Source organism: Talpa occidentalis, unplaced genomic scaffold, assembly GCF_014898055.3.
Source record: "Talpa occidentalis isolate TD23 unplaced genomic scaffold, MPIMG_talOcc4v2.1 talOcc4.8, whole genome shotgun sequence".
Taxonomy (NCBI): Eukaryota; Metazoa; Chordata; class Mammalia; order Eulipotyphla; family Talpidae; genus Talpa; species Talpa occidentalis.
In genome coordinates this window covers 112,531,819-112,550,369 of record NW_023605194.1, presented here as the reverse complement: position 1 = coordinate 112,550,369, position 18,551 = coordinate 112,531,819, and the positions used below count along the sequence as shown (strand labels likewise).

The 18,551-nt window shown below is 46.4% G+C and overlaps 1 long non-coding RNA gene across 2 annotated transcripts; it reads right to left on the bottom strand.

Annotated features, from left to right (window-relative positions):
• Positions 1 to 3,766: 3,766 nt before the first annotated feature.
• LOC119233477 (uncharacterized) lies at positions 3,767 to 17,046 on the bottom strand. Of its 2 annotated transcripts, none has more exons than XR_005122409.2 (3): positions 16,776 to 17,046; positions 8,607 to 8,786; positions 3,767 to 7,370 (listed from the first exon to the last, which is right to left on the bottom strand). It is a non-coding gene; the product is annotated as an uncharacterized LOC119233477 (long non-coding RNA). The 2 variants fall into 2 exon arrangements; XR_008550025.1 differs by having other exon boundaries at positions 8,618 to 8,786.
• Positions 17,047 to 18,551: the final 1,505 nt, after the last annotated feature.

The following is an 18,551-nucleotide window of genomic DNA, read 5'->3' as shown; positions in this document are numbered from 1 at the left end:
AAAAAAAATTCAGCTCTAGTGTCGGCAGAGAGAATTCACCTAACCAGTGAAAAAGAAGCCAACTCCTCCCAGAGTCCCCTAGCTGAAGGCAGCGTGTGTTAAAAATAGAAAAAACAGTTCCAAAATGGAGTTCTTCAGGCTGGGCCCCTACCCATACTTAATTATTACCTATTGTGCTTTCAACCTCTCCAGAAGGAAAGATATTAGCCAATCAATCTGGAGTGTCCTATCAGCTCCACTGAGGTCATCTGCATGATAAGATCCACTTGGCTTCTCCCGACGGAAGGAAGCTTTCCCTGATAATATTTTCTCTGGTCCCACCCTCTTTCTGTCAATAAATACAACTCCATTTTATGAAAATCGTTGCATTATCTGGACCTGATGCTGACCATTTCATAAATCCTTGAAGAAAGCCAATTAGATCTCTAAATTCGTGAGTTTTGTTTTAAACATGTGAACAATAATTTTTTTTTTTTTTTAAATGCACAGACCTTCTCTGCTCACCATCTAAGGGCAGGAGTTCTAGTAAGGTATGTGGGATTTCTGTGTCTGGTGAGGTAGAGGAGGCGGGGCGACCAGTTGGGACAGAAAAGCTTATTTGGTTTCAGAGATTCAAGCCTTGGCCGTAGCTTTGATATCTGCTGTGGAGACCTTCACGAGGATCTGAGTTACTAGCCCAACTGGAAAAACTAGATCAACCAGTTACCACAGTGTCGACCTGGCAAGTCATAAAGCTCCTTGATGATACAGAAGCCATGGTTTTGTCATATCAGCTTTAAGAGGCTGACCAGATCTGCAGCCAGGACCATTCTCATAGGTAGTTTACCCTTGACCAGAGGGACTTGAACTTGCAAACAACTGACATCAACATACAGTGTTGATGTATCTTCTCTTCCTTTTGATGTTCTCAATAACACTTTCTTTTCTCTTGCTTACTTGATTGTAAGAATATTATTAAAATATTGAATTATTAATATCACAATGTTAAGTATTTACTATTCAATTAATCAATTATTTACTATAGCATTACATTAAATTATTTGATTAAGTGATTTAATCATTTAATAACAATTACTAGATGACTTAATAATTATTTAATACATGTAACGTACAAGATGTGTTAACTGACTTTACATTATTTTAAGGCTTCTGATTAACAACAGACTATCACTAGTTAAGCTTTGGGAGAGTTAAAAGTTATATGTAGATTTTCAATTTGGGGTGAGGAGAAACACCCCTAACTGTGGCATTGTTTGAGGGTCAACTGCAGTGTGGTTTGAGCGAAAAAAAATCCTTCAAAATAGGTTTGATCTGTGATAGAACTACCTTGCTTCCACTCAGGGGCCACCCCCACTTTTTGAATTCTGTGATGTTCTGTAAATCAAAAATGAATAAAGCACTGTTTCTCTTACTGCTGGAGAACTGGCCAGATGACCCCATGCCCCACCGCCCCCCCAGAAGAAAGCATAAAGCAAGGTATGAGCAGAGATTCATTTTCTGATTCACTATCATGAAAAAGAGCAAGTGTTAGTGTCTGGAAAAGTGATAAGCTAAGGGTTTTAGACCACACGGAAGGGTGGGGCACACCTGGCCTTTTCCAGAATCCTCCACTGCAGCTCTGGGCCTGAGACTGGGAGAAGACCCTTGTTAAATCCCAGACTTGGCACCAGGTCTCTGTCAAGCCCAGAGGAGCTTCCTGAGTGCTGAATTTCTCAACTTAAAACAAATTTAGAGACTTGGGAAGGAAAGGGGCTTAAAGAGACTCTGACAGCGGTCATGCTGAGCCTCTCACCTTCTATACAAGGAGCCTGAAGCTCAGAAAGGGAAGGGGCTTTGTTCCAGATGCACCTGCGTAAACCGGGAGCAGCATCACAGTGCAGTGGGCAGCGCCCTGTTGCTGCCCCACTTGCATGCAAGACCCAGTACGCCCCAGGGGGCTTTCGGCTGGGGCGGCTGGGAAGAAGCAAGGTGGATCTGCAAAGGGAGGTGGAACAAAGGGGGAAGGGACTTAGAGGGGGACTCGTGGGAGGAGACACATGAAGGAAAGAAATGTAGAGACACTTGGAAGAGATACTTGAAGAGACACAAGGCGAGGGACACACAGGAAGCTGCCCTGCTCCGTGGCAGAGAGAAAGGCGGCCACTATGCTGACTTCATCGTGGATTACTATGTGGTGTATTTAGAATTTTGAGTCTCTCCTGTCCCATATCTTTGGGGCCTGCCTGATACCTTTCTTGTGATGTATGGCAAATTTTGGGGTCTCAGCAGTCCCTTTTGGGCCAAGTTTGTCTGGGCATTTGCTCCCGAGAGGGTAATTTTTGGAGTTTTCTAGGGAAAGCTCTATTGAAACACCTCCCTCCCTCTCTCCGCACACACCAATTCTATTAAATTCCACCTTCCACATTAAGAGTCTGCTTCCTTTGCCTTTGTGTGTGCAGGTGGCGGGCTGCTTCTCAGAGCACGCAGCCCCTCAGAGTTTGTGGGCCCTGGGTGCCCGACGGTTGCATGCTAACAAATTTGGCTTGGTTCACTTGGGTAATTAGGAGCAGAGATAGAACCTCGTCTTCCTAATTAGGAAACTATTATGACCCCAAATCTAAATTGCATCTTTTCCTTCTTCTCTGCATCTTATGTGTCACATCTTTCTGAGGAATGGAAATATGTACAATTATATCAATTGTGTGTCAATTGCTCTATCAATTATATAGCACCATGATCTGGGTGTTAGGAGCCACTCATTGGCTACACCTGAGCCAGCAGCCCGCCCCGGAGAGTGCTCACAGAGGACAGGGCCTGTCGGGGTGTGTGGTCCCCAAAGTAGACTCAGAGAGGTCTTATTGGAATAAGGTGACAGGGTTGTGGGCCAGATAGTCGATAGTGGACAATTTGTTTTCAATGTCTCTATCAGCTTGGTTGTAATACTTTGTATTACACACGTAGAAAACTTTTTCTCTCTCTTTTTTTTTAATGCTAACAAACCTAGTAGTCTGGTGAGAAGTCACTTAAGTTGCCTTTAAAAAAAAAAAAAGGAGGTTATTAAAAAGACTCAGACTAAACTAGGACAGGGAGCATGGGACCTCCTTGGCCCCTCCTGCTTCTCCATTTGCCTCTATACATTTGTTCTGGTGATTTCGCCACGCCTCTTCTCTCACCCAAACACAGGTAGATGCACAACAAAAGCCCCATTAACCACATCCACATGGCACACAGATGCCTCCCTGGCTCCATCTCTAAGGTTGCTTTCATGCTGTCGTTCTCACCACTAGTGAAATGCTTGTCTTGGGGTTTCTTAGCTGTAATGCATGAGGGAAACCCATCGGCTCACCTCATCTTGTTGCCCAGGCCACGACTGGTCAGCTCCCGAGTCTGGCAGTTGAGTATGCACATTTTATGCCACCAATACTTTATAGATTCCCACTAAACTTAATTTTTGGTATAAAATTAGTCATTTTGAGAGTTAACCCATTACATGGCCTTCAAGCACCCTCCATCCGGGAAATGTCTGAAGTCTCCCCTGGTTCACATAAGCGGATCAGCCACACCGATTAAGCGGACACACTGGTTCATGTGGGTACTGTTGTGAGACCCGAAGCCTATAAAATAACCTCCTCGATCCTTTTAGGGATCAAGTTTTCCCCCATCGTCATGTTCTTCTTTTGCTAGTTACTCACATGTCCAGTTTCTCTCATTTGAAACACAAAAGACCCATTAACCAGATTTTTTTTTTTAAGATTTATTTATTTATTTAAACAAGCACTGGGTACAGTCAGAAGCGCGGGAGGGCAAGAGAATTCACCAGAGCCAGAGCGGGGAGCAGAACAGGCAGACTGAAGAAATACACTGCTGAGGGGAGCAGCGGGCGGCAGGAGAGGTCTACGTGCCATGTGGGACCCTCCCTGGTGGCCGGGGATCAAACCGGTGCTGCAGAGGCTGCGGGCAGTTTCGCAGCCCCGCGCTCAACCGCTGCGCCACCAGGGGAGGCCCCCCATTAACCAGATTTTTAAAATCACCCCAAGTGCTAGTACCAAGCATGTCAAATTAAAAGTAGTGTTTGTCTGAGTTGTGCGTGGCCCTGTTAACTAATACATCCGTGTTTTCATTTTTAAATAGAATACAATCGCTTAAATCTGAAGATAAGAACTAGCATTTTTATCAACCTTTTTGGACTAAACAGTTTTATTCAAACACTTTTTTAATGATGGTTAGCTTAACACAGATTTTCTACTTTAAGACTTTAGGGGAAATTGCAGTTTCCTTTTTAACTATCTTATTTTTACATTGGCGATATTCTCATTAGAGAAATACTAATTTTATCTTGAATCTCAAATCTTTAAAAACATTTTATGGTGAATTTAGCTAAATGATATAAAAAAAATACCCAGGCATCAGTACTGACACAAAATAACAAGTGCTAATGTGTTCATTATTTAAATCCTTTCCCTCTTGCTGTCCAGCTCTTCAGAGCTCCCAAAGAAGACTACAGATTGTAAAAGAAAAAAACCACTTGAAGATCACAAGTCTTTGAGAAACACGTGGTACAAAACACTAAGTGAGAAAATGGACTTACTGTACCCACAGAGTTCAGGTCACCTCAACCCCAAGGGACAAAATTTTGAGTAATCAGGATTAAGAAAAGGCAAAACATTACTCTCTGTATTTGTCAGTCTTCTTTTGTCCCTGCCTCTCCATGCCCTCTCTTAGGCATGTGTCCCTGGGATTTCTCTTACAGGACATATCACCCAACAGTGACGTCTTTTATTTGCTCTATGAAGGCTAGAAGGAAATCGGCATTTTCATCATAAATGGTACTGGCGAGAATTTTCATCTTTTGTCACTTGTGATCTTCTTGGCTGTGAAATGCAATCTTCTACACAAAGGGATGTGGTAAATCACGATTTCTATTCCAGTGAAAATTACAGTTTGTTTTAATGGGAATGACTCAGTCACTCAAACTGGAAGCTTAAGACATTCTGTCCCAGAATGGGATTTTTTTAAAACAAAACTTCCCCTTTCTCTCCTTACACATAGAAAACCCTCACTCACCTGAGAACGTTGCGGTGGGAAGCACTTATTGAAAAGAAAACTAAATAGCTAGAGAAAACCTCCTTCTCCATTGCTCTGGTCCTCAGGTTGTAAGTCTCAATTAAGAAGCTTTTTGAAAGAAATGAGAAAATCTATCTTGACCGTGCAGGAGTTCTCAGAATTGCAGACAAAGGTAGCTGATTGGTGACTGAATGAGCAGTACAGGTGAGAGGTGACCTGGAGGAAATCAACTTTATGTACCGGCTTCTATAGCAGCAGTGAGACAACTAGAAGCTAATGCCAGATTATATAGTCTAGATTTTACTAGAACCTGGAGCAAGTAACCACCTGTAGTATAGGGTGTGTGTGTGTGTATGTGTGTGCGTGTGTGTGTGTGCGCGTGTATGCATGTGCATGAGGTCACACGAACTACTTTGCATATCTGAACATCTCTAATTAATATTCTTTCTGATATTTAATTTTAATCACATGAGTAAGTTGTATTGACTATAGAAAAATTAGAAAGCACAGATAAGCAAAGAGAAAAAAGTAAATTTACAAATGCGTAGAGTATCTTGAAATAAGTTCACAGGACACATGAACTTTTGTAACTTGCTTTACACATAACGGTGCTGTGAACACGTTCCAGATTTTTTAAAAAACGTACCTTTATACCATTACTTTATTGATCACATAGTATTTAATTATGTGGTGCACCTTCTTTTATTTAGTTCATTTGCCATGATTGTTTGCATCTTAAGAATATTCTTACCACACATCTCTGGTGAACATGTCTGACTGTATATTTGCACATCTGTCTAGTTGTTTTCTCTTAGTATAAATTTCTAAGAGGGGAATTTCTAGGTGATCTAGAACATATCTTTGTAGTGTTCTTGAGCCACCCTGGCAAATCTCTCCCTGTAAAGATGGGCTTGGACCCCGGACCCCGGAGCTTGGAGGTAACTGTTCCTCCACGCTCATCTAAAATGTTTGGGTGACAGTGTCTCTTGCTTGGGGTGGCATAAGAGAATGTGACTCTGCATTTTTAATACACTTAGAGCTCTCAACAGACCTAACCATACTTTCCCCCAAGATTAAAATAGTTTTGCTTTTCTGATTATAAAAATGTTTATCACACAAAGGGAGCGTGATAGACGAGCATTGGAGAGAAAGTAAGGCTTCTCAAAGTATCCCTGAAGATGTTCGGGAACATCTTTCTGAATATCAATTGGTGCCTGTTAACACACAGACTGAGGCGCATCACCGCCGTGAAGGGCAACGCTCCACAGAGAGGGCTGGGCCCGTGGCTAAGGCTCCTCCAGACGCACAGCTTTGGCCCTGTTCTCCAGGGGTTCCGCATGTTTCCGTGTGGAGAGTTAGCCTGAAGCGTGGAATTAGGGCCTCTTCCTCTCCGCCTCAGGGCTGCTCCGGGGAGGGGGGGGCCCATGGAGGCAGTAAATGTCTCACTACCAAACTCAGGGGAAGATATTTCAAATGATGCTTATTTCAAATATCCAATTAACAGTAAATAGAAAATATTAGCAGGAGGAGAATGCTCAGCGGCAGCACCAAGAGCCCAGGAGCCCCGGCTGCTGATGCCCAGGAGATGTGGGGTTGCAGGGGTGACGAATCCCCTGCGTTCTGTACTTTGAGCCCCCAAAGCAAGTCCTAAAACATCACACAAAAGTTGTAAGAATTTTCTAGGCTTATTTCTCACTTGTACAGGGCATCCCCTTTGGTAGGGAGAAAGAGTCCATCGAGAGCTGAGAAAAGTCTGGTCTTCCCAGGTTTCTTGGAGAACCACCCATTCTAGTCACGCTGCTCCTCCACGGGGGAACAGGAGAGCACGAGGCCAGGCTGTCCGCCTCACCTGAGCACACCCGCGCCATCCTCTGACCTAATCCGCACAGCTGCCATCAGTGTCGAGGACAGGACTTCTCAAGAAATGATCTCCTCTCCCCAGTGTTTGTTAAAGATCTGAGCACATCCCTGAGAGTGTGGTAGTGAGATCCAACCTTTATCTGACTCCCTTTCTTTTCTAGTCCAACGTCGAAGCTATGAAGACCTTGATAAGTTGAGGTAAAGAAATTCCTGTGGCGGCAGGTGGAAAAGGAGGAGGATCTGGGCAGGTGTCATCACGGGGCTGCCTGTCTCTCTGCAGATCAGATGATTACCGTGACCCAGCAGCCAGGGGTTCCTCCCTAGGTCAGGTGCAGGCTGGGGTTAGCCACAAGTGTTTGGACACACAGAGGCTGTTGAGGAAAGACCTTAGGTAATGACATCATGGGGAGGGGTGGCCGTGTCACTGAGCAAATGCCTCCTGCTGGTCCTGGGAATTGGAAGAGTTCCTGCAAGATAAACATACATTATCCAAAAATGCAAATACCTTTGACTCAGAATCTCGTGTCTTAGGAACTGATCTTACACACAGACTTGGATGTGTGCAGAGGTGAATGCGTGTCTGCTTTCTTGTGTTTTATGTCAAAAAAAGCAGGAATGTGGATAAGCATAAAGACCAAATGGCCTGAATGTTCTTCTGCCAGAAGAGATGATATGAATTGTGCTAAATTCTTAGAAATGATTAAAGTCACAACTTTGAAAATACGAGGCCCTTCTACATGTCTCTTCACTATGAAATGAGCTTATAAGAAATTTTGATAAATTAAAATATGCAAGATTTGAGGCACTATAGAGTGCTGCTGTTGGTTAAAAAGGGGGTTCATCAGGCCTCCCTGGTGGCGCAGTGGGTTGAACGCAGCACTGTGAAGCTGTCCACAGCCTCTGCAGTACAGGTTCGATTCCAGGCCAGCCAGGGAGATACCCACATGGCGCAGCAGGCCTCTCCTGTCTTGCCTGCTGCTCCCCTCAGCAGTGTATTTCTTCAGTCTGCCTGTTCTGTTCCCTGCTCTGTCTCTGGTGAATCCTCTCACCCTCCTGAGCCTCTGGCAGCTACTCCCTTCAGGTGATTCCAGCCTCCATTCAGATGTGCCCAGGGTGAAATCCCCTTGCATGTGCCGTGGTGTTGCTAACTGTCTCATCTTTCAACATTCAGCAGGAGTTGTTACCTCCTCCAAGCCCCTTAGGTCACAGGCTAAGTGCCTCTGTACTGTCTCCTCCACTCTGACCACTTACTACCTTTCTCCTCCGTTCCTTTCTCCCCTGCTCCCTGCTGCTCCCCCCAACCCCCCTTCTTCCCCCGCTCTCTCTTCATCACTGACTTTGTGGCTTAACCAGCTGGCACAGTGCCAGGTGCACAGTAGGCATTTTAAAATGTGTGTTGACTTGAACAGGTCACATTTAATAACGCATCTGACAAGTCTGGTAGCTCTTCACAGCAACCAGATCTTTCTTCTAGTTAAACCAGTGATTGGAGAAGTCCAGACAGAAATAGAGGTGGATTTTATTCATATAATTATTAATCACCGAAATTCAGCACACGGAGGTGCCTGGCTGCTGGCTGTCTGTGTTCTGGAAGTACCGCTAGAGAGATGCTTCCCCATAGAAATAGTGAGAGCAGTTACCAAGCCAGGAGGTCTCCCCCCACCCCCACCCCAGGCTGGTAAAACTCACCAGCCCTCACTCACCACAGCCTCACCGTGCGGGGCCTTCAGGATGCTGGTAACAAGGACACTGTGCTCCTGGATTCTCCATCTTGTTTGGCTGATGGATGGGTCAACAGACACAAAGGCTCCTCCTCCAGGATTTGAAGCTCACTGTTCTGGCCAGGGGCGCTTGCTGGGTAGTGATCTGTCCTCCACCAAGATCTGAGCATCAGAGAAAATGAACTCTCAGCTAGTGAGTGAACCTGTCCAATAACCCGCATCTCAGCCTGTGTTGGCTCTAATCTTTCGTGTCCATCTCTCAGAATTTTAATATATTAATATATTCCTGAGGGGAGAAAATAATAATTTTTTCTATACTGCATTTTATGAGAAAAATATGTTCTATCCTAATTTTGGGGAATTTAGACATGTGCCAGGCGTCCGGGAGGCACTCTGCAGCAAAGGCCCTGTGCTGTGTGCATACTGTGTGTCTGCAGGCCGCTCCTGTGAAAAGAGGAGACAGAGGCAGATGTTTTGTGAGGAAAATAGCAAATAAAGCAAAGATCCTGTTTTCAACAAGAAAAACATGACCTGCTTTATCCAAAAAGCTCAGGCTTCTAATGAGACTTATTGGCTCCTAAAGAGACGTGTTTTCCCCAGAGCGCGATTTAGGGCTAGCCACCTAGTCCTGACACCTAGGGCATACCTCCCTCAAGAAACACATTCTTGACTCTAGAGAGCAGGAAATGTCCCTGTCCCTGGATGTGAGTGTCCCCACGATGTGAGTGCATCGTGTTTCCATAAGGCATAGCAAAGGGCGCTGCTTTGCAATCTTGAGAAACTGCCTACTATGTGATTGGGGCAAAATGAAAACACTTGGCTTTGAAAGGCCCAACTAGACAGTTTGTGAATTTGAGTTATGTAAATTTGGAAACTGCTACATAAATTTGGAAGTTAGATTTCTTTCCCTAAGCAAAAGTCACTTTATGTATGGCAGGCATCTCTCAGTTCTGAGAACTGGCACATTTGCAAAAATCTGCATACTTTGTTCAAGAGTAAGAAAGGGCTGCATTAACTTTGGTAAATTCTACGCTATCTATTTAAATTAGTCACAGCTGTGTTCCTCTAGAACCTCCTCTTGACCTGAACAGTAGAATTCAGTCTAACACGCTCGTCTGACTCAACAAAGTCTCTCTATATAGTCATTGCATTCAGTACAATCTAAATGTTAGAGTGATCAAATAAAATGTAGTCTGGATAATTAGATTCTATAAATAGTTCAAATGGAAAATTGGTTTTCTTTTTGAAAATTAAGACTTCATAAAACAAAATTTTATCCCTAAGACTTAGTGGAGTCAGTGCCGTGTCTGTTACTGAAGCTTAAACTGTCTGGGTTAGCAAACCCCTTATATACCCCTCATTTTAGACTTCATACTTAGGATCTTGCAAGATTTCCAGATTTCAGATCTTCTCATTTTCTCCCTGACTCCAACAAGGGCCAAATAAGCCCTCCTCTTAGCCCAGCTGAAGCAGACTGGGATTTCCCAATTTCAAATGCTAAATTACTAAACCTAAGAAGATCCAAAAGAGAAACAAATCGCTTAGGAAATACTTGAAAGGGCATGACAGTGACTAGGCTCTTGCTGCAATCCGTGGGCCCTCTGCTGCTGGACATCCTTTTATGGATCAGTTAATTCTAACACTTGGACACCTAACCCCACCTGTCCTCAGGTACTATCAGAACCAAAACATTGCTTCTAGATTCTTAGGCTGCCTCTCACGTCTTACTTTCATTCTACTCCAACGTCGTATCCCACAAGACCATAATAAATCCCAGTTCCACAAATCCTCAGAAACGTGTATGCAAGTCAGACTAAGGGGGATCATGGCCCATTTCTTGATGAACAAGGAAACTTTTTTTGTCGTTGTTGGTAATGTTTATGTAGAACTCAATATGTCTGAACCAATTTAAACTTTCCTATTTCTCAAAAAATTTAAGAAGCATTTACTTCCTCCACCCCCAAGGAAATATAAAGGAGATACATGTCAACAGGGGTTTTTGAAGAGTGATTTATTCCTGGAAGTTGAACAGTCTTGGTTGCAGAGAGTAAAACACTTATGGTCAAACCCTTTTAGTCGAACTGTGATGGGATAACTTTGTGACTGTATTAGTGTTCACTTAGTTCCCCCTTCTCCAGGCCCTTAATTGGAACCCTAACCTGTTTAAAAAGGTTGCCTTTCTTTCCCTTCAAAAAGGGAAAGCTTTCTTCCTGCTAGACCAGAAGCGAAAACCTTTGTCAAGTGCGGAAGCAGATTATACCATCCTCCTATTGTTCTTCTCGATTGGCAAGTAATCGGACTAGCCTCAGCTAGATTGATAAGAGAAAAAGCCAAAAAGTCTCACATTAACACGCGTTCCTCCTGTGCACCTGAACCGTCCCCAAAAGCCAGAACCCGCCTGCAGTATCCTGCATCTTTTCTGCCCGGTGCTGGGCTAGTAACACTTTGAACTGATCCTTGGTTTTCAGCCAGACCAGTGACCTCAGCGAACTCCTGACCGCCTTTGCTACAGTGCCGGGACTACCTGGTGTGGTTCTACACTCAACTATGGCAGCGAGGGGCGTTTGGGGAACGGTGGGCACGGAGGGCCTCGCCAAGTCCGCAATGCTCCCAGCTGACCCGAGGAGGTGGTCGTAGAAGGGGGGGGGAGGCAGAGAGAGGCCCAGAAGGGGCCACAGGCCTCTCTCCTCCAGGCGTGACCGAGCTGCCACGCGTTTTCTGTGGGTATATTTAAGGTTTGGTTTGCAATGTAGACAAGGCGAGAAGGTAGAGTCTCCTGTGACATGACCGAAAGACGGCTGTCGCGGAGCGCAAGGGCGATGCCTCTTCCACAGCGTGTGGGGCTAGAGATTTCCAGAGGAGAAAACTCCCAAATCGCACTGTCGTGTTGTGAAGGACATGTAAGGCGCTGCTCACGTCCTTGAGACAGGACAGGAGCTGGAGTGTTCACGCTGACAGCTGCCCGGCACAGGTGAGGGACGCTGGGCAAGCTGGGGACACGGGCGACTCCCCACAGTCGGCGGTTTCCAGACGACGGAGCGAGATGACCCGAGGGCCGGTGATGAAGCCACACGTTATATTTTTTCAAATTGCGTCTTGTTTCATGGGCTTTACTTTTTGTCTGGCATTAGCAGAGAGAAGATGTGGGGTGCACCTCGTCTCACCGTGCTTCCCTTATCGCCCCCCCAGATACTGCACTTCTGCAAGTCGAAGGGCTGTGGCCACCTGCTCGCTGCACCTCCGGGGCCCTTGTCCCGTGGCTCAGCTGGTGGGAAGTTATTTCTTTTTTGACGGATGGTGTTTTTTAGCAATGCAGTGCTTTAACTCAGGTACATCATAGCTTTGTAGACAAGGTGCTGCGGCACATCCAGCAGGCTCCAGTCTAGTGGAGACATAACTGCTACGAACTGGGGATCCAGAAATCCAAGTCATTTGCTCTCTTGAGCTATTTGCTTTATTGTGGTGTCTGCAAGCAAACCTGCCTCACCTGCGCGGTGCACCTGCCCAAGGTGGAATTCGAGTCAGGCCTGTCACTCCCAGGTTGGGGATGACCTTACGTAGGAGTGTGCCTGGGCCAGTGAGGGGCTGGTACTCAGCGTCGAGGGTTTTACAGTTTTCTGATTCTTAGCAGATCTTTACAAGTGGGGTACTTTTATCTTTATTTTGAAGACATTAAAACAGAGAGAAGCTAAGGGAGGGAGCCGAGGGAGAGGTGAAAAGTGTATGGTTCTGGAGAGACCCTGCAGGGTTCCTGCCCGGCCTGGCCTGGCCTGTCCTCAGCTGGTGGTCTTAGGCAAATATTTCAACCTCTCCTGACACCTCAGCAGGGTTTGAGCAGTGCTTAGCACATGGGGAGCTTAGTAAACTTGCTGTCCTCGGGATGCAGTGAGATGGTGTGTCCCTGTTTGTGAAGTGTGAGTACTGCATGGTCTTGAGTGACCTAGAGAGGGACTGGCCTGGTCTCTGCACTGTCTCAGGAATCAGGGGGTTCGGGGCTGTGCATAGGCCCCTGGTCTGTCTCTATTCCTCTGGGCTGTGTGTTCCTCTTTCAGTTCCCCTTTTGGTGTTGGGTTGGGTGGGGTGCCTTGTCCCTGTGAGGTCCCTGAAGAACAGACAATGATGCAAGTTGAGGCCACCACCAGCATCCCCATGGGGGGCGGTGACAGCAATACCCCCAGCAGAACCAAACCTCATTAATGCCTGGGGGGCTCTATGTGTGCTCTAGAATGCTAAAACCCAATGGTTGAGCTCATCAAATAAACACTCCTTTATTCTGTAATGCTTAGAAGATTTTTAACTCAAATTTGTGAACAAAAAGACTGGTTTAAAGGATAAAACTTTCACTTGTAATGAAGAATTCATGAAGCATTTTTATTGATCCCAATAAAGTGATGAATTGGATTTGTGCTTATGCTCATTTTCAATAGTAGTTCTTGGATTTAAAATATTATATTTAATTATCAAACCACTGAGGACTAAGACTGGAAGAAAAGACAGCTGGTGTAAAGGCAGTTATTTAATTTTTTTATGGACCATAAAATCATTCTTGCTTCTCCTTCTAAGGCTCTTTAATTTTGAAGGTTTTATAATGGCTGTGGATAAAGACTCTTCTGGACCAGCCCAGATCCCTTGCCACGTTGACAATCGAGACTGAGGTCCTGAGCTGGCCAGCCCCACTGACAAGCTGCTGGAGACCTGTCCTGGGGTGTCTTTTCCACTGCTTTGACATTGCTGCTCTCTCTGTCCTTGGGCTACCCCTCCCCCAGGTCTGGCCTCCAGCCTGGCAGGGTATGGCTTTGGCCTATACACATGTGGAGACCACATGGTAATGTGTTTGGAAAGTATGAAGGGGTCTTTTTAAGGCCAACTAGAAAGAGGAGGCATCTCCCCAAGTTTGGAGGGCAGACTGGCATCCTCCATGTTCTGATGTGAAAGTAGTTGAGCAAAAAATTGAAATGAGCTGACAAGAATAATTGAATAGCGATTGTGTTACCAAGCAGAAGAGGTTCGTAGTCTGATTGCATCAGCCACTTGACAGGCCAAGCCTAAGATTCCTGGCAAAGATAATTAATTACTTGAATCAAGTAGGAAACAGAGGGTGGCTTCTGAGGTGTCATCTTGCTTCCTAGAGTGAGTTAGGCTTTCTGTGGGCTTCTTGGTGTTTTGAGTGGGGGGCAGGGAGGAATAACCTAGTTTTGGTTGCCCAGGCAGGTAGTAATTCCACGACAACATCATGCCTTTTTGTGGGCTGCATGTCCAGAAAATGTCAGCCTCGTCATTCTGGAGGCGATTTTATTAAGTAGGTGGGTCTAAGGTGACAGGTCACTGGACGGTCTTCTTTGTGCCTGTTGATTGAACTGGTTTGCACTGGAACAAGCATCTAATCCCTCCTCTAAAAGCTCTAATTACATCTAAGGGTTATTTGTAATAATGCACTTTCGCTTTATAATCCTTCTGCCTTCTAAGTAACCATTGCAATGTTGAAGAATGACTATCACCCAATAAGTTAAAGCACAAACAATACTTAAAATGACCTAAGTTGTATTTTTTGAAATTAAAAAATCAGCTCAAATTCCTATAAAAAAAAATATGTGCACCAGGTATTTCCTAAGGGATTTAGGTACCTCTGTGCAGCAGAAACAGGTACAGAGAAGATAAATAGTTCAAGGTCCCATGGATATAAAATAACAAACCTGGGCCTCAAATTCACACTCTGGCCCCTGAGTCAGTGCTTTCTGCCATTGTCTTATGTGCCTCCCATTCCTTTTTTATATTGGATTTTTTAAAAGATTTATTTATTTATTTATACAAGCACTGGATACAGTCAGAAGCGCGGGAGGGTGAGAGAATTCACCAGAGCCAGAGCGGGGAACAGAACAGGCAGAAGGACCAAAGTACACTGCTGAGGGGAGCAGCGGGCGGCAGGAGAGGTCTGTACGCCATGTAGGACCCTCACTGGTGGCCGGGGAGCAGCTGGGGATCGAACTGGCGCTGCAGAGGCTGCGGGCACCTCCGCAACCCAACGCTCAACTGCTGCACCACCGGGGAGGCCCTATATTGGATTTTTAATGGCTGTTAAGTCCATTGACTTTAAAAAAAATATATATATATTTATTTATTTATTACATATTTATTTATTTGTGGGACCCTCGCCGGCAACCGGGGAACGAATCGGTGCTGCAGAGGCTGCGGGCAGCCTCGCAGCCCAGCGCTCAACCGCTGCGCCACCAGGGGAGGCCCCCATTGACTTTTCAAATGAGGATGCGGGTGTTGAATTTGGGTGCTGTTCATAGGGTTGAAAAGCTGTTCTGTGCGGAGCAGCTCGTCTGAGAACGTTTGAACCCCCCACCTCTTGGAGAGGAGTCGCCTCCCCTGTGCCGCTCTGGTCTGTGACAGTGGCCCTACCCGAGTCCAGCCTCCAGCTGTCCTGTGGTGGTGCCTTTAGCCAGAATGCCCCACCTAGTGCTTCACTGCATCTCTCCTCTAGGCGCATTCTCCTTTTGATGTGCTCATGTTTTTCTTCTAGAAGGTTATTGATTCTAGTCCAACTCTTCCAAATTTCCTTGCCTGGGGAAAAATGGATCTGATCCGATGTAACTCCCATGTTACGTGGACATCATTACCCGATTTTTCACGTATGGGTTAAATTTTATTTTAACAACATACGCTGTGGCTGAACAGATTATTCTAGTTTGCTCTTGCAAGCATTTCTGCCAGTGATGCTCCAGCCAGCAGCCTCACTGGGGAGCCGGCTGAGGCCGCGCTCGGACACGTCACCGCGGGGACAGGCCCAGGTGGACTCGGGGTCTCCAGCAGCTCTGCAGCCATAGGGCGGTTTATTCTGCAGCTTCTTTCAGGATGATGAGATGGTTCCTTTGTGCCGTGAGATTGATTTAGAGGTTATAAGATTCCTTCTAAATGGCCTCACTTTTTTTTCTTTCAGGTTCATGTTCCAAACCAAAGATGAGTCTCTTTAACAGAAAACATAGAATAAAGCAGGAGCTGGACTCTCTGGGTTGTCTGGGGTGTGGACACGCGCTGTCACAGCCGTCTTGGTTTTCAGTGAAATACCTTCTTCGCCCAGACTTTGTTTTGGCCGAGGCTCCTGCTCACGCCCTTCTCACGGTTATCGAAGCCTCAGGCCAACCGCGGTCGTTTGCTGCACTCACTCCTGACTTCTGGGGCCTCTGCCTGGATGGGGCCGCCGTTTTCTGTGCTGCCATTTTGTGTGCACTTCTGTGCGGCTGAGTTCTGTCAGAGGGGTGGAGGCAGAAGGGGCCGGTGTCTCCGGGAGGCTCTTCTGCGAGCTCTGGGGGCCCCCAGGCCTGGGGGTCACTGTTCGGACACACACAGGGCATGGAACTCGTGTCTGTCTGAACGAAGCTCACCACCCTTGGAGAAGGAAAATGGAAAGAGCTTGCAGGGCCCTCAGGCCCGAAAGCCTGCAAGGAGCCTGCCATGCATAGCTTAGTCAGAACTGAACCCACGTCTACCAAACGGCCGGCCTGTTGCCCCGGGGCTTTTTGTTAGTTCCTCTATTCCCTCTGCTCCCTCTCCCCTCTTGATTGATCCCTTCCACGTGTCTGCCTTGCAGAACCACTGAATAAAATGATCAGTCCTTTGCAAGGGAGATAAAGTTGAGGCCTCTACAAGGCTTCTGTAGCTGGGTCATGACTCGTACTCGCCTTGGCCAGCGCTGGGCCAGCTCCTTGAGGTTATTTCTCTACTAAGACTCAAAAGACTGCAGACTCCTCCCTCCCCTGGCTGCAAGGTATGCAGTACACACACACACACACACACACACACACACACACACACACACACACACACACACACACACACACACACACACACACACACACACCCTCCCTCCCTGATTCCTAACAGCTCCAGGCCACACCCACAGAACGACTCCAGCCCCCTTTTAAGTGCCTGCTTGGGAAAGCTCAGGGCTGCAGGAGAATGTACTGTTTGTTCCAGTCAATTCCTGCAACAGCCAGACCTCTGAACCCCCTCCTAGAACAGTTTACTTACCAAGGTTGCAATTACAAACCCTTTCTCTGCCTTTTTGGAACCTCCCACTACCCAGAGCCGTGTTTCTGAGGACCCAAGAGCCCTGTTTGAAATGCAGAGACCCCAGGAAAGACTCACTCTTTCTCCCAGCCTGGTGGGCAGAGGGTCCAATTTGCATCGCTGCATCCTGGTTTTCCTCTGGATAAGCACCAATTAGCGCACCCTGAAGGCCAGATCACAGGGACGAACCCCTTTCACCTTCTCAGCACCTCCTTGGTCCTCCACCCTGCCTTGTGTCCAGCCGAGTGGCGTTCTGTCCACACTGGGCTCTTCCCTAGACCTCCCCTTACCGCTTAACTCGAGTCTGGTTTTGTTTCTCCTCGATGGCTGGAGTGCTGCTTGCATTCGGCTTTCCCTGACCTCCACATGCCCTTGATGTGTGCTCATTCCTCCCGCATATTTATCTTTCTTTTTTTTTTTCTTCATTTTTATCTTTATTTACCGTGCAATGTTGGAACTGCGATGGGCAGACTTTCTGGACAGAAGACAAATGTGAGTCACACGGAACTCTGGTCAGTGCGTGGTGGCACCGTGGCTGGTTTTACTCATTAGCGTATTATCTGATTTTCTCTGAATGATTGACTTATGCCGGGTAAGACATAATAAAAATTCGTTTTCTCTGGGTTATTTTCTTTCTCTTTTCCTTTACCCTTTTGTGTTCTTTCTTTTTATCTTCTTTGCATCAGGGTGTACTCAGAATGTCACATTAGGGGTTTTAAACTGTTTTTGATGTATCAGAGGAAGCGCTTGTTCTCAACATAGCTCTATGCAATTCGAGCAAACCTCTCTACACCAGTTCAGAACTGAAGGGCGCCTGAGAGTCCTCGCAATGGCCCAGTGGACCCAGCACTCTGTGCGCTGTGACCTTTCTGACTTTGCCTTCTGAACAACTGGAATGTTTACTGGAAAAATGAATGCACTGACTGCACTTATTATAGGTTTACTTATTCACCTGCTTGTTATCTACTAGTCTCCACCTGAAGCTCAGCACCCTGGTGCAGAGACAGGCGCATAGTAGGTACCCGAGAAATGTGGGTAGAATGAGTGGACATGCAGGTGGCCCACACTCCAGGCCCATGAGCTTTGTCCAGTGCACATCATGCCACATGCACGTGGGAGTCAGGGTCTTGGGCCCCTGAGACCCGTGGCTGCTGATTCTGACATCTCTGCAGCGATTCAACACTATATCCATCTGCTTTTCTCTCCTAAAGGTTTCATGGCTTTATGAATTTTTGTTCCATGTGAATCGTTCCAAACCTGGTGGTCCAGCTTCCAGAGGTGCAGCTGACACGGGCCGTTCACTTCTGTGCATCTGCATCAGCTCAGCTTAAGCTGGGGTGCAGGTGGGGTGGGGGGCCCAGCATTGCAGTGGCTCTTTGGCTTGCTCTGTGCTGCTCTGGAGGCTCCCCTCATTTGCATCAGCCTTCAGAACATGGAAGTGAAAATGTGTCCTCTGCTACCAGCTTCCTGCGGGGCAGCAGGGAGGTGGGCTGATTGGCAGAGACTGGGGGGGTTCCCTGGGCTCCTGGTGGGTGTGCTCAGTAGGGGGATATCCCCGTTTGCAGGTGTTCATGCAGTCCATGAGGTTGGGGGCCTACTGTGTGTTTAATTGCAAAGGCAGAGCTCAGAGCTGTGAGCAGGGTGTGAATGCCATGGCCAGACCGTGTGATGCTGCCAAAGGGACGATCAGAGGCAGAGAACAGTGCGTGGCTGCTCACGCGAACCTGGTGGCAGGTAAATTACTGGGCATAAAAAAATCATAATAAAAAATAATTTGCAATTATTTATAATAAATAAAAGAAAAACAGTAACCCATGACAGAACTGAAACAACCCCCCCCCCAGCCTAAAGGTC